Here is a 13,030-nt window from a genome sequence, read left to right as displayed (position 1 = left end):
AGTTCATTATATTACATCACAAAACTAAATCTTCCGATCCAAGGCTCCCAAAAAACCTATTTGTCTTAGTGCAGAACAAATAATCTTATTTAAGAACATTTTAGCTAGTAAAGGGTTTTGCGAAAGGATTCTTAAGATGAAAAGTTCTCATGAATGATTATATTGTGCGGAATAGTTACCAATCGATCTTAAACCATCCCAGACAAGACCAGCAAGATTTAAATGGATGGAATCCATTTTTATTGTCGCCATTTCGGGTTGATAATTACAATATGCGTGGGAAATTGAGATGAGCATGAAATCATTCTGAAAATGGAATGTAGTAAAATATTAGATAATTAATAATGATATCGTAAGTGTTGCGCGTTGTTGTAAATCGAAAAATGGTATGTCATTTCACCAGTAAATTTTTATTGACATGAATTTCACGCGATTGTAAGGAAATTTTCTACAAGACAAAAAATGATTATTGATTATTATGAGTCAGCAAACATCATGATGGTTACAATATTTTAAAAAAGTTTATGGTTTATAAACAATTTGTTGGCAGGAGTTTGTTCAATCATAAACTCTTAACATTGGTTTTATTCCGTGTTTTAGGATATCGCAAAATATTTAATACCACTAGATGAACTCAATAAGACTATACAATAGCTCTTATGATTGTTTTATAGCATACTACAAGAGTAGATGTATTCATACGAAACATAACTAAGAAGTTTAAAAGCGGTTTTAAGGTATAGCCTTAACAATCTCCTGTAGTGTGGTCCTTTTCGGGTTTAGCGGGGTTTTATCAGAGGTTTATTAATGTTGTTAAGACTTATAAGTTTCAAAATGAGTTTTAACGATATGGTGGTAACAACAGCCTGTAGTAAATGAAAAAACTAAAAATGTTACTTGGGCGGCTTATTTTTCAAAAGTTCTCAAAATCAATTATTCGTGTGTTCTTCTGAATTCAAATCACAACAAAAATGGAACCTCAAAATTTGAGCCAAAAATATTAAGATTTAGAGGTGGCGCAAGCGATTTGAAGGTGAATTTTCAAGATATGAAATATGACCTTCAGTGAAATTGTCATAAGTGTGTTATTTTCTTACCAATTTCAAAGCTCTTACCATATTTTTTTCAAAATTTAATTCATGAAAGGTTTGTAGAACATCAAATTTGTCTGAAATGAAAACTAGTCTTCGTTAAAAATAGTTTTCTATATTTTTTTCCTCTTTTTACTAAAAAAAATCATAACTTCATGAATACTCATCCGATTCCAAATTATTTATTGTTTAACTGAAGTTTATAAAGCATCAAAATTACAGTTTCAACTTAAGTATCCATTGACAAAAATCTAAAAAAAAGATTTTCTTTGAAAATTCATGTTTTTGAACAGTTTTTGCTAAATAACTAATTCAAAACATTTATTTTTTACTATTTTTTTGTACTCACAGTTGAAAACTACTAAATTTTATATTGAAGCACGTAAAAATATTTGGAATCGGTTAAGTATTCAAGAATTAATGGTCAAACAAAAGTATTTTTTAGTAAAAAGAGGAATATTTTGGACAAAACTACTTTTAACTAAGACTAGTATTGATTTTATGGCCGGTACGCTGATCATAAGTACTGTGCAAAAGGATAGGACAAGAAACGGTCAAGGAATGATTCCGCTACCGAAATTACTTGAGCTGTACGCTGCTGCGAAGTAGAGCTGATTTCATAACGTCGGTAACGCCTGCCGTACAAATCAAAGAGAGCTGTCACTTTTCCGAACGGAAAAATGTGCCGCTCAATTATTCCGCAAGTAAAAGTGACATTTCGCTCAAACTGAATCAGCTGTCAAAATTACTTTGGTAAAAAGGAGAAATTTTACTTGAGTGATTTACGTTTCAGGTCCGTACTTGGCTTTAGGCACATTTGATTTTCTTCAAGGTTTTGATAAATTTAATTTTGAAGAAACTGATGCTGAGAGCTTCAAAATTGGTTAGAAAATAATAAAGTTATGAAGACTTAAGTGAAGACCTTATTTCATAACTTGAAAATTCAGCTCCAAGTCGCTTGCGCCACCTCTAAATCTCAAATTTTGAGGTTTCCCATTTGACGTGGTTTGAATTCAAAAGAGCACACGAAATTTTGGTCTTGAGAGATTATGAAAAATAAGCTGCACTCTACTGCCTTTGTATCAGGCGTAAGAAAAGGCGTGCTATAATAATGGAAGAATGAAAGTGTAGCGTTTGCTATGATCGGATAATTTGAGTGTGATAGGATAAGAGTGAAATATAGATACAAGTACAAAGAACGAGGAATGGGATGGGCCTGGGATTGAACCCATGACCTTCTGCTTATGAAGCAGAAGCGATAGACCACCAACTCCGTCTTCTTGGTCCGTCCAACGTTACTTCGACAAAAATACAAAGATATCCTTTAGAAATAACAAGAGTTTTAAGTAATACTGTCGAATTTGACAGCATGTACTGGAAAAAAATATTTTTCGAAAAATCTAACAATAATTTGAAAACAATAATCAAGTGCCTACACGAGCTATTAGTTGTTTATTAATGTTCTCTGAATATCAATGGTTAAAAACAAATTTATATAAATACAAATTAATTACTAAACCTACAACTATTCTATCTACTGCTAGAGATTTTTTTTTCCAAGGATCACAGAACATTTCTGTGCTGTTATTTCAATAGGGCTTATCTGACGTGAGCGAATTCTCTTCATCGATTCTCTGTTTCGCTAATAACTTTGCTGAATTAAATAAATCTGTATAATTTCTTGTTAATGACGCAAGATATAGTTGTTCTTCATCATACAGCACAAAAATATGGTACGAAAAGAGAATCAATTTTCTGCAATTCCGCAATGAGAGCAGCGATGAAAACAAATCGATGAATGCGAATAAGCCCTTATGAAAAGAATACAACACATATTTGTGGAATCTCAAAGGAAGCCGCAGTTCTTAAACATTTGGGAATCACTGCAGTCACTGTATGGGTTAATTCACAAATTTCATAACGCCAAAAATGGCCATACCAAATTTTGCAAGGGCTGTAACATCTCAGGGACACCCACCCACCCCTTTCAGCGTAATGAAATTTATGAACAGGCCCTGTAGATATTGTCACTCAAAATATTCAATCGAACACATACCATTTGCTAGATTTTGTAGCACCTCTACTCCGGCAAGTGTATCTGTGCCTTAACTCAACGCGTGCTAACGCTATTCATGAAGTTCATTTACGCCTCAACACTAACCAGCATACGCAACGCCACACGGGTTCATTACGTTTTGATTGTGGTGTGCATCGTGTGTACGCAAACAACAGAAGCTACTCGCCAAAGCATGAAAACAAATCTGCATCAGATTCAGATGTAAGACAGCTACCGTTTTTTGCTTGGTCAAGTATAGGTATGTGGTGACGCTCATAGATACAGGCATACCATGAGCAGTGTTCATTGACCACAGCATGCGTTCAAAAATTGCCGAGTCGAAGTATAGCGAGATGATACTGTCATTTTTTAATTACTTCATTAGATTTTTTTCAAACATAACATGCATTTGATTTCTCATACTTACGTGTTTTGTGTTGTGCAACACTAACACCCTAATTGGGTAAAACTGGAAGGAACTATAATTTACATTTTGTTAACAACATATTACATTTCATTTGTCGAAGCTGTTCAAAAATACAGATAAACTGAATTCATATGCTGATACAGTGTCTTACCGATTTTGGCAACAAGGCTCGATTTTTATGTTGCCAAATTCGGGAATTTTGTAATGCTTGTGTTTTTATCATTCTAATCTCTAAAAGTATCAGAAATTGCATGGAAATTACTACGAATGATGTGAAAAATGTCTGGGAGCCTTCTTCAGTTTAGCTTTTGATTTAAAAGCAGAAACATGTACTGATTATATGCGCCATCTGAAAAGCACACTTGTTCTACACAGCACAAGCGTGGTATCCCGACCAGAAGGAAGAAACAAGATTATAACAGAATGTGTTCCCGTGATATGATTTTTTTATATCACCAGTTGTTATAAAACATGTACCGTTAGTAGTTAAAATAACAAAAATTCTAACAAAATTTGCACCATACTAAACTAAAATATAACAAAGCCTGTTATAATAATAACAAAATTAGTACAGAATGTGTTGCAAGGATGTTACAAAATAACAAAATTATTGCAAACTATGTTACTGTTTATGACATCGGATGTCAATTGCAACAAACTTATAAATGCGATGTCAAAAATATAACAAATGTTGTTATAAATGTGTTATAAAAAATGTAACAAGATGAGAACAAAGCCATCTTGATAACAAAATTATTTCAATTTCTGTTATTTTTAACTGCTGGTGATAGGAATGTGTTATAATCTTGTTACGTGGTTCTGGTCGGGATTACTTTCAGTGGCCATTTGCGACTGTTCTAGAGCTGTGCTTTAAAACCAGATGTGCTTTAAAACCAGACCATATCAAAAGTAGCAGATTATGAATACAGGTTCGGTTGAGGATCCTCTCGGGTGGGTTTATTTTGAAGATTTCTTGAATATAGAGCGCAATTTTGGTGACCACACGTCTTAATAGCGAAGAAGGTTCTAAGTGGAAAAAAGTGGAAGTTTTTGTAAATAACTTCTTACTATCAATGTTATCACGGTTGAAATGTAATGTCAACTTTTTTGGCAAGACTGGCACCGCCATGCACCCAGAAATAGAGTTAAGGTGAAAAAGTTTTGAATCAACTTCTAAGATTGCACTAAAACTTCAAAGGCACAAATATCGTGAAGAAAGCATCCAACAACAGTGTACTTTTTATTTTCGCTTTGTGCACTAGCAGAAAGCTTAAAATAAGAAGATTAGAAACGTTTGCCTACTATTTCTCCAGTTTAGTGCCTTTGAAAACGTGAGTAGGGGCACAAGTCGGCCATTGTACCGGCCATCTTTGGATTCCGAGACGTTTCACCTAAATGACGAGTTCTTATCAAGCATTATGCTCATTTGCTGAGATTCGGGAAAAATCAAGCTGAGAGTTGCAAAATTAATTATTAGAGGGGCTTTCCTGAGCCGAGTGGTTAGAGTCCGCAGCTACAAAACAAAGCCATGCTGAAGGCGTGGGTTCGATTCCCGATCGGTCCAGATTTTTTTCGTAATGGAAATTTTCTTGACTTCCCTGGGCGTACTTGCCATACGATAAACGCATGCAAAAATGGCAACTTTTGGCATAGAAACTTCTTAGTTAATAACTGTGGAAGTGCTCATTTTAACTAAGCTTAGAAGCAGGCCCTATCTCAGTGAGGACGTAATGTCAAGAAGAAGAAGAAGAAGGATTGGAAGATATTTCTTGAAACCATGTTATAGAAGAAATAATGTGTAAAGAGCAACGCGAGGAGTTATATTCAAACTGAAAGTTATTGAAAATTTTGCTGCCTTTTCAAATGCTTGCTTTTCAAATTTCATTCATTTTGTTGCGTTTCATTTTTTAAGATTTATTTATTAGACTTTTTTTACGAACACGTCAAGAAACTGCTTGCAAAATCTATATTGTGCATATGAATTTACTCAAGGATTTCACCATTTGATGTTTCTGGTAGAAATACAATCGCTACATGTATCCCTAATGTTTTGATTTGATTTCTGTAAGATTCTGTAACATCCGTAAAAATAAAAACGGATAGCAAAAAAATGTAGCTTAGATGCGGAGTCAGTCGAAAAAAAATGTAGTACAGGTCGGACTCGATTATCCGGAGTATCGTTTTTTTTTCACTCCGGATAATCGAATCACTGAGAAAAAAAAATTGAAATCTTCGATAAAAGAACATAAATATTATCTATTTTTGATGTTTTATTTAAATAATGCGGTGGCGTAATCTGAAACTATTTCTAGGAACAGTAAATAGTAAAGACCCCTTATCCCTTAAATTTTTTTTTACCGGCGTACACAAAAACCACTTTTTAAACCCCCCCTGTACATTGCAATACCAAATTATCTCAGATTTATGCATAAAAATTGAAAAACAAGAACATCAAAAATCAAATTCCGGATAATCGAGTCTAAAATTCCGGAGATTCGAATCCCGGATAATCGAGTCCCCGGATAATAGAGTCCCCGGATAATCGAGTCCAACTTGTAATCATTTATTTTTTCTTCTTTTTAATTGTAGAGGTGTCTAAAGTATGTATCCAAATATTCTTCTATGCCACTCTTCAATTATCGCATGGATGTGCTTAGTAAAATTTAGTAAAACTGTTGAAGAAGTGTAAATCTGGTCTAGATCGCTAGAGATGATTTCCAAATGTCTGTATTTGATAAATGCGACAGGATGAAGAATCATATAAATGTTAACAATGTCCAAAGAATTTTGAGCATAAGTTTTTTTTTAGAATTCTTCTAAAGAAGTTTTTCAATGACTACTTCAAAACCCTTTCTCAACAATTTGCCCAAATTGTCAACTAGTGTTATGAACAAACTTTCTCGATATTTACCTCAATAATTGTTACTGAAATTCCTACAGAAATACCCAAAATAAATCATTCATAAATTATTCAATAAAATCGTCTACGGATTAAATAATCAATGATCACGAGATAATTTGAAAACATTTTGAGGATCTTTGAACCGCCACACATAATCCGATTTGTACGTTAATTACAAGCACAATAATAACAAAACATTAACGATCAACACAGTAAAGCTAATCATCTTAACATTTGATGCTTTTATTACACTTGTTTTAACTGTTGATTAGTTTCCTATTCCACCAAATTATTATGCCTTTTAAACAATGTAGCATTTATTTTTACAGCTTGCCTGCTTTATGTCAATTCCCCTTTGAAATATGCGCGTTTTACTTATAAGTACATTCAACATTAGCTTTCTAAGCTCGCAATGGTCACCAACATTTTCATTTTGACTTATTTTTACTTTGTTCTAACTCACAATATTAGGTTTCAGTGCTTAATTATCAATTGAAAATATTTTTCAATGTGTTGCCAAAATCGGGAAGAAAATGTTGCCAAAAACGGGTGTTGCCAAAATCGGAGGTAGACAAAAGCGGGTGTTGCCAAAATCGGGAAGGCACTGTAATATGAAAAAAAAAAACAACTTTTTAACAAACTTAACCTAACTTAAGCTTAATATATAAATCATTTAACGTGGCGAAACAGGAATGTTACGATATTTTGCTTGACATCAATAATAATTATAATCAATAATAATTATAATTTAATTCGACATTAGCTCCAATGTTTCAACATTGGATATTCTGGATAATTCATTAGTACTATGCCTACAAGGTAGCTTCAAAAAACATCTTCGAAATTCTATTTTGCACCCTCTGTAAACAAGTGGATACAGACATTTTATATATTAGTTAAAATTGGCTTGAATGCCGTCAATGTGATTTTTGAAAGTTAAGTTGTTATCTAGCATGAGCTCTAGATGTTAAGCTTCATCTGACCAATTTTTTGGAACCCCTCTCATCGCGACCACATACCTACTGGAATGTTTCAAATAAAGAAATAAAGATTATGTGTTGAGTTTTGAAAGCATTAGGAGAAATCTTCCACTTTTGCAAGTATAAAGAAAAAGTTTCCAAACTCTTCTCAATCGATTACAAAAGACATGCAGGCTTCGTTCTTTGACGGAGAGGCCTGTGTCATCCGCAAATAAAAATTTTTGATGTCTCAGGGATACTCATGTTAGTGTAGCATCAGCACCATCATCAGCGTTGCAACGCTGATCGGTGCGACATCCACAGCATCCTGATGATCAGAGTGCGATAACAAGATTTCTCTTCTATCACACTGATAGCAACCCAATTCTCTCTCTATTGCCACACACAACACAGTATGCATACTCATCCACACTCACAATAGAAAACCATTGTACCCAAACTGAATTTTAATAAAACCAGACCCAATTAGTATTAGCCTACACTTCAATCGGAGCACACTATTTCTTTTACCTCGAGAAGCTTCCCATAATTGAAGGTACGCTAAAGTGGTGACCCCGACGTGATCAGTCACAAAATCATTATATTTCGATCACGGGTACCGCGAATCGCGATTTCGAAGTAGTTTACGGTCGATCCCATCCACGACGATGGAAGAAAAATCCGGCGCGAGTGAGATGATTGGCGTCCAGCCGGCTGTCGAAACAATTAGCGCGCCACGTCTCAATCCACCCAACATGGCCGACACGAATATCGAGACGTATTTCATGTCTCTCGAATTCTGGTTTGCCGCGTCTGGTATCGGCGCCCAACACGATTCCCGCCGGTATAACATCGTTATGGCACAGGTGCCCCCAAAAAAATTGACCGAGCTACGGTCGATTATAGAGGCCACTCCAGCGAACGACAAATACGCCTACATAAAGACCAAGCTGATTGAGTACTTTGCGGACAGTCAACAGCGGCGTCTTCAGCGTGTTTTATCCGACATGCCTCTGGGGGATCTAAAACCAAGCCAGCTCTTCAATGAGATGAAGCGAGTTGCTGGGAATTCGCTTGGGGAAGCAGTATTGCTCGATCTGTGGGCAACCAGATTGCCGCCACATGCACAGGCAGCGGTGATCGCTTCGAGAGGAGACGCTTCGGACAAAATCACCATCGCCGACGCCATTGTGGATTCCATGGTTCTCCGAAAAATCAACGCCGTCGACTACAACGTGCAAAATGCAGCGATGGCGGCTCCCAAAGCTATTACAGAGTCAGCCATTGATCCAATACAGGAGCTTAAGCGAGAAATCGCCGAGCTATCGCGACGATTCGAGAAAGTGATGTCCGGACAGGAGCATTCTCGTGCTCGTTCACGCTCCCGTTCCCGTGGTGGTGAAAAACAAATTCCTCGCCGCGAGAGGGATTCTTCGACCGGACCGTGTTGGTTCCACCGTACGTTCGGTAGCAATGCCAAAAAATGCCGAAAGCCCTGCACGACCGGCCATCAGGGCTCATCCAATCACCAATGACATCACTCTGCTGATACTGTGGGGGAGATTGGCGAACTTTCCACCACAGCCGCAATCTATCGCCTGAGAATTACGGACTCGACCACCTCTATGCAGTTTTTGATCGATACGGGTGCCGATGTATCCGTAGTACCGAAAGGATTGCATGCAGCAAAAGTGAAACCAACGACAATTAAATTGTTCGCCGCGAATGGGACGCCGATTACAGTTTACGGTGAAGTGTTGCTCAAATTGAACCTCGGTCTCCGTCGCGAGTTTTTGTGGACATTTCTTATTGCTGACGTGACATCGGGAATAATAGGTGCGGACTTTATTTGCCATTTCGATTTGCTGATCGATTTAAAACGAAACCGCCTTATCGACAACACCACCAATCTCGAGTCGGCCGGAATACTCGCACGGACAAGTGAATACTCGATTAAGACATTCAGTGTAGTTTCCCCGTTCGCCGAAATATTGTCGGAATTCCCTAGCATCACCCGTCTCGCGCCTCCGGGATCAGTTTGTGAATCGTCGGTCGTCCACCGGATTGAAACAACCGGACAGCCGGTGTATGCAAGACCTCGACGGCTTTCACCGGACAAGCTTGAGGCAGCTCGGACCGAATTCGAACACCTAATGAAGCTAGGGATTTGCCGACCGTCCAGCAGTAACTGGGCCAGCCCACTCCATATGGTTAAAAAGGCAGATGGTTCCTGGCGCCCATGTGGAGACTATCGTGCCTTGAATGCTCAAACCATCCCCGATCGGTACCCCTTGCCGTATCTGCAGGACTTCACAACCATTTTGCAAGGTAAAACTATTTTTTCTAAAGTTGACTTGCAGAAGGCCTTCCACCAGGTGCCCATTTATCCAGAGGACATTCCAAAAACGGCCATCACGACGCCGTTTGGACTGTTTGAGTTCTCCTTCATGACGTTTGGCTTAAGGAACGCAGCCCAAACTTTTCAACGGCTCATCCACGAGGTCGTTCGTGGATTGGATTTCATCTTCCCCTACATTGACGATTTGTTCATCGCCTCGTCATCACCCGAAGAGCACCGGGACCATTTGCGCCAGCTGTTTGAGAGGCTCAAGCAGCACAACTTGGCAATAAACGTTGCCAAATGTGAATTTGGCCGCGAAGCGCTCGATTTCCTGGGACACTCCGTCTCTGCCGAAGGAATCCGACCGCTACCAGATCGCGTGGAAGCGATAAAAAATTTCAAGCTACCATCAACGGTGAAGGAATTGAAGAGCTTCCTGGCCATGCTCAACTTTTATCGGAGATTCATCCCAAATGCGATCGAGGCTCAAATTCCGTTGCTGGAAATGACTCCCGGCAACAAACGAAACGATCGGTCGCCGTTATCCTGGAGTGACGAGACGGTTACGGCTTTTGACCGTTGCAAGCAACAACTCGCTCATGCTACACTCCTAGCCCATCCCGCCAAATCCGCTGAATTGTCTCTCTGGGTCGACGCCTCGGACTTCGCAGCAGGTGCAGTTCTGCACCAGATCGTCGAAGGGAAGGTTCAACCGCTTGGATTTTTCTCGAAGAAGTTCGACAAAGCCCAGCTTCGCTACAGCACCTACGATCGTGAACTAACCGCGATCTACCTCGCAGTGCGGCACTTTAAGTTCATGCTAGAAGGACGAAGTTGCCACATCTATACTGACCACAAACCAATCATCTTCGCCTTTCGTCAGAAGCTCGATAAAGCTTCCAATCGCCAAGCGCGCCAATTGGACTTCATTGGGCAACTTACGACGGACATCCGGCACATAATTGGCAAGGACAACATCGTTGCCGATCTACTTTCCCGCATTGCAGTTGTTCAGACTGTGCCCTCGCTAGACTTCGATGCACTTGCTGATGACCAGCAGTCCGACACCGAGCTACGGGATATTCAGCAAGGTAAATTAAAGTCCTCATTAAAGTTAAAACTTTTTACCGTTCCAGGCAGCACAAAACAATTGTTTTGTGATTGCTCAGGTGATCGCATTCGCCCATTTGTTACGAAACCGTTTCGTAATGTCGCTCTGCATACAACTCATCATCTGTCTCACCCTGGGACACGTGCAACAGCCAAATTGATGACGGAGAGATTCGTTTGGCCCAGCATTCGCAAGGACAGCATCGCTTTTGCCAGAAGTTGCTTGCAGTGTCAGCAATCCAAGGTGACGCGCCACACACAATCACCTGTGTCCAGATATTCAGCACCGGACAGTCGATTTTCCCACATCAACATTGATATTGTTGGTCCATTCCCTCCAAGCAAAGGCCAACGCTACTGCCTTACAGTCATCGATAGGTTTACTCGGTGGCCGGAGGCATTCCCCATCCCGGACCTGACTGCGCCAACGATCGCTGAAGTTTCCGGATGGATTTCCCGTTTTGGAGTACCCATCTACGTTACGACCGACCAAGGACGTCAGTTTGAGTCGTCTTTGTTCTCCGAGCTCACTCGTCTGCTTGGAACCACCCACCATCGGACAACTGCGTACCATCCTCAATCGAATGGTATCATCGAACGGTGGCACAGAACCTTGAAATCAGCGATTCTTTGCCATGACCCAGACCACTGGAGCGAACACCTTCCGGTGATTTTGCTTGGGTTGCGTACTACGTACAAAGAGGACATCAAGGCTTCTCCTGCTGAGATGGTATACGGAACAACCCTTCGAATTCCATCAGAGTTCTTCACTGAACATTCGCAGAATCCAAATGAAGCGGAATTCGTCGCCAATCTTCGAAAGGCCATGCGTTATCTGCGCCCAAAGGAGACCGCATGGCACGGTTCACGTAATGTCTTCGTTCATCAGGACCTACAATCGTGCAAAAACGTCTTCGTTCGCAACGATTCTGTTCGGCCATCGTTATCACCTCCATACGACGGGCCATTCGAGGTGGTAAACAGGAACGAGAAGTTTTTCAAGGTGAACATGAAAGGACGGACAGTTAACGTTTCGGTCGACCGGCTGAAACCCGCCTACACATTGGAAGACCAACAACCTCCCAAGGCATCCGGCCCCGCAGCTACATCATCCGCGTTAATTCCATCGACTAGGACCACTCGTTCTGGTCGACGAGTTGTAATCCCACTTCGCTACCGCTCAAAGGACACCTAATCTAGGAGGGGAGTACTGTAGCATCAGCACCATCATCAGCGTTGCAACGCTGATCGGTGCGACATCCACAGCATCCTGATGATCAGAGTGCGATAACAAGATTTCTCTTCTATCACACTGATAGCAACCCAATTCTCTCTCTATTGCCACACACAACACAGTATGCATACTCATCCACACTCACAATAGAAAACCATTGTACCCAAACTGAATTTTAATAAAACCAGACCCAATTAGTATTAGCCTACACTTCAATCGGAGCACACTATTTCTTTTACCTCGAGAAGCTTCCCATAATTGAAGGTACGCTAAATTAGTAAGGGGTGGTCCATTTATTACGTAAGGCAATTTTGGATATTTTTCAACCCATCTCCCCAACCCACATATGATAAGTTTTTTTGTATGTAAATAAAAAAATAAATTGTATTGCGTGTAAGAATTCTCAAACCAAACCCCCCCCCCCCTTCCTTAATAAACCCTTACGTAATTAATGGACGGCACCTATGCTGAGAATTGTACTGTATTGTTGAGCCGTATACGCTAAGTAGGTCAAATGAAAGGTTGAAACAAAGTGATTTTAAATTTGAACACATAGAATCAAAAACCGTCTCTCAGAACCAGAGTCGTTATCATGATACAAATCAACCGAATTTCAAGAACGTTCACTTTAGACATCATCGTCATGCGGCGACTATTCCAATTCACCCGTTCGACACCATCATCATCCTATTCCAAACAGAAATACAACAAAAGGAGGACTCGACACAAAACCTAATCCAAACAGCAACAGCGTCTGCCTCGCGCGGTTCCAAGTTCATCGAGGCGTAGCAACAACAAAGACAACGCGGCGTCTACAGCAACGACGCGACGCTAACATGCCCCCATCATTATCATCATCATCATCATCATGATTGAACCGGTCGTGAACCGCGCACGGAAATGGTATTGG

The 13,030-nt window shown here is 39.7% G+C and overlaps 1 protein-coding gene across 2 annotated transcripts in view; it reads left to right on the top strand.

Annotated features, from left to right (window-relative positions):
* LOC5567190 (ral guanine nucleotide dissociation stimulator-like 1) overlaps positions 1 to 13,030 on the top strand; it is a 199,174-nt gene that overhangs the window by 102,629 nt on the left and 83,515 nt on the right. The window lies entirely within an intron of this gene.

This window comes from Aedes aegypti, chromosome 3 (genome assembly GCF_002204515.2).
Source record: "Aedes aegypti strain LVP_AGWG chromosome 3, AaegL5.0 Primary Assembly, whole genome shotgun sequence".
In the NCBI taxonomy this organism is placed as follows: domain Eukaryota; kingdom Metazoa; phylum Arthropoda; class Insecta; order Diptera; family Culicidae; genus Aedes; species Aedes aegypti.
This window is presented reverse-complemented; position numbering and strand designations above follow the sequence as displayed.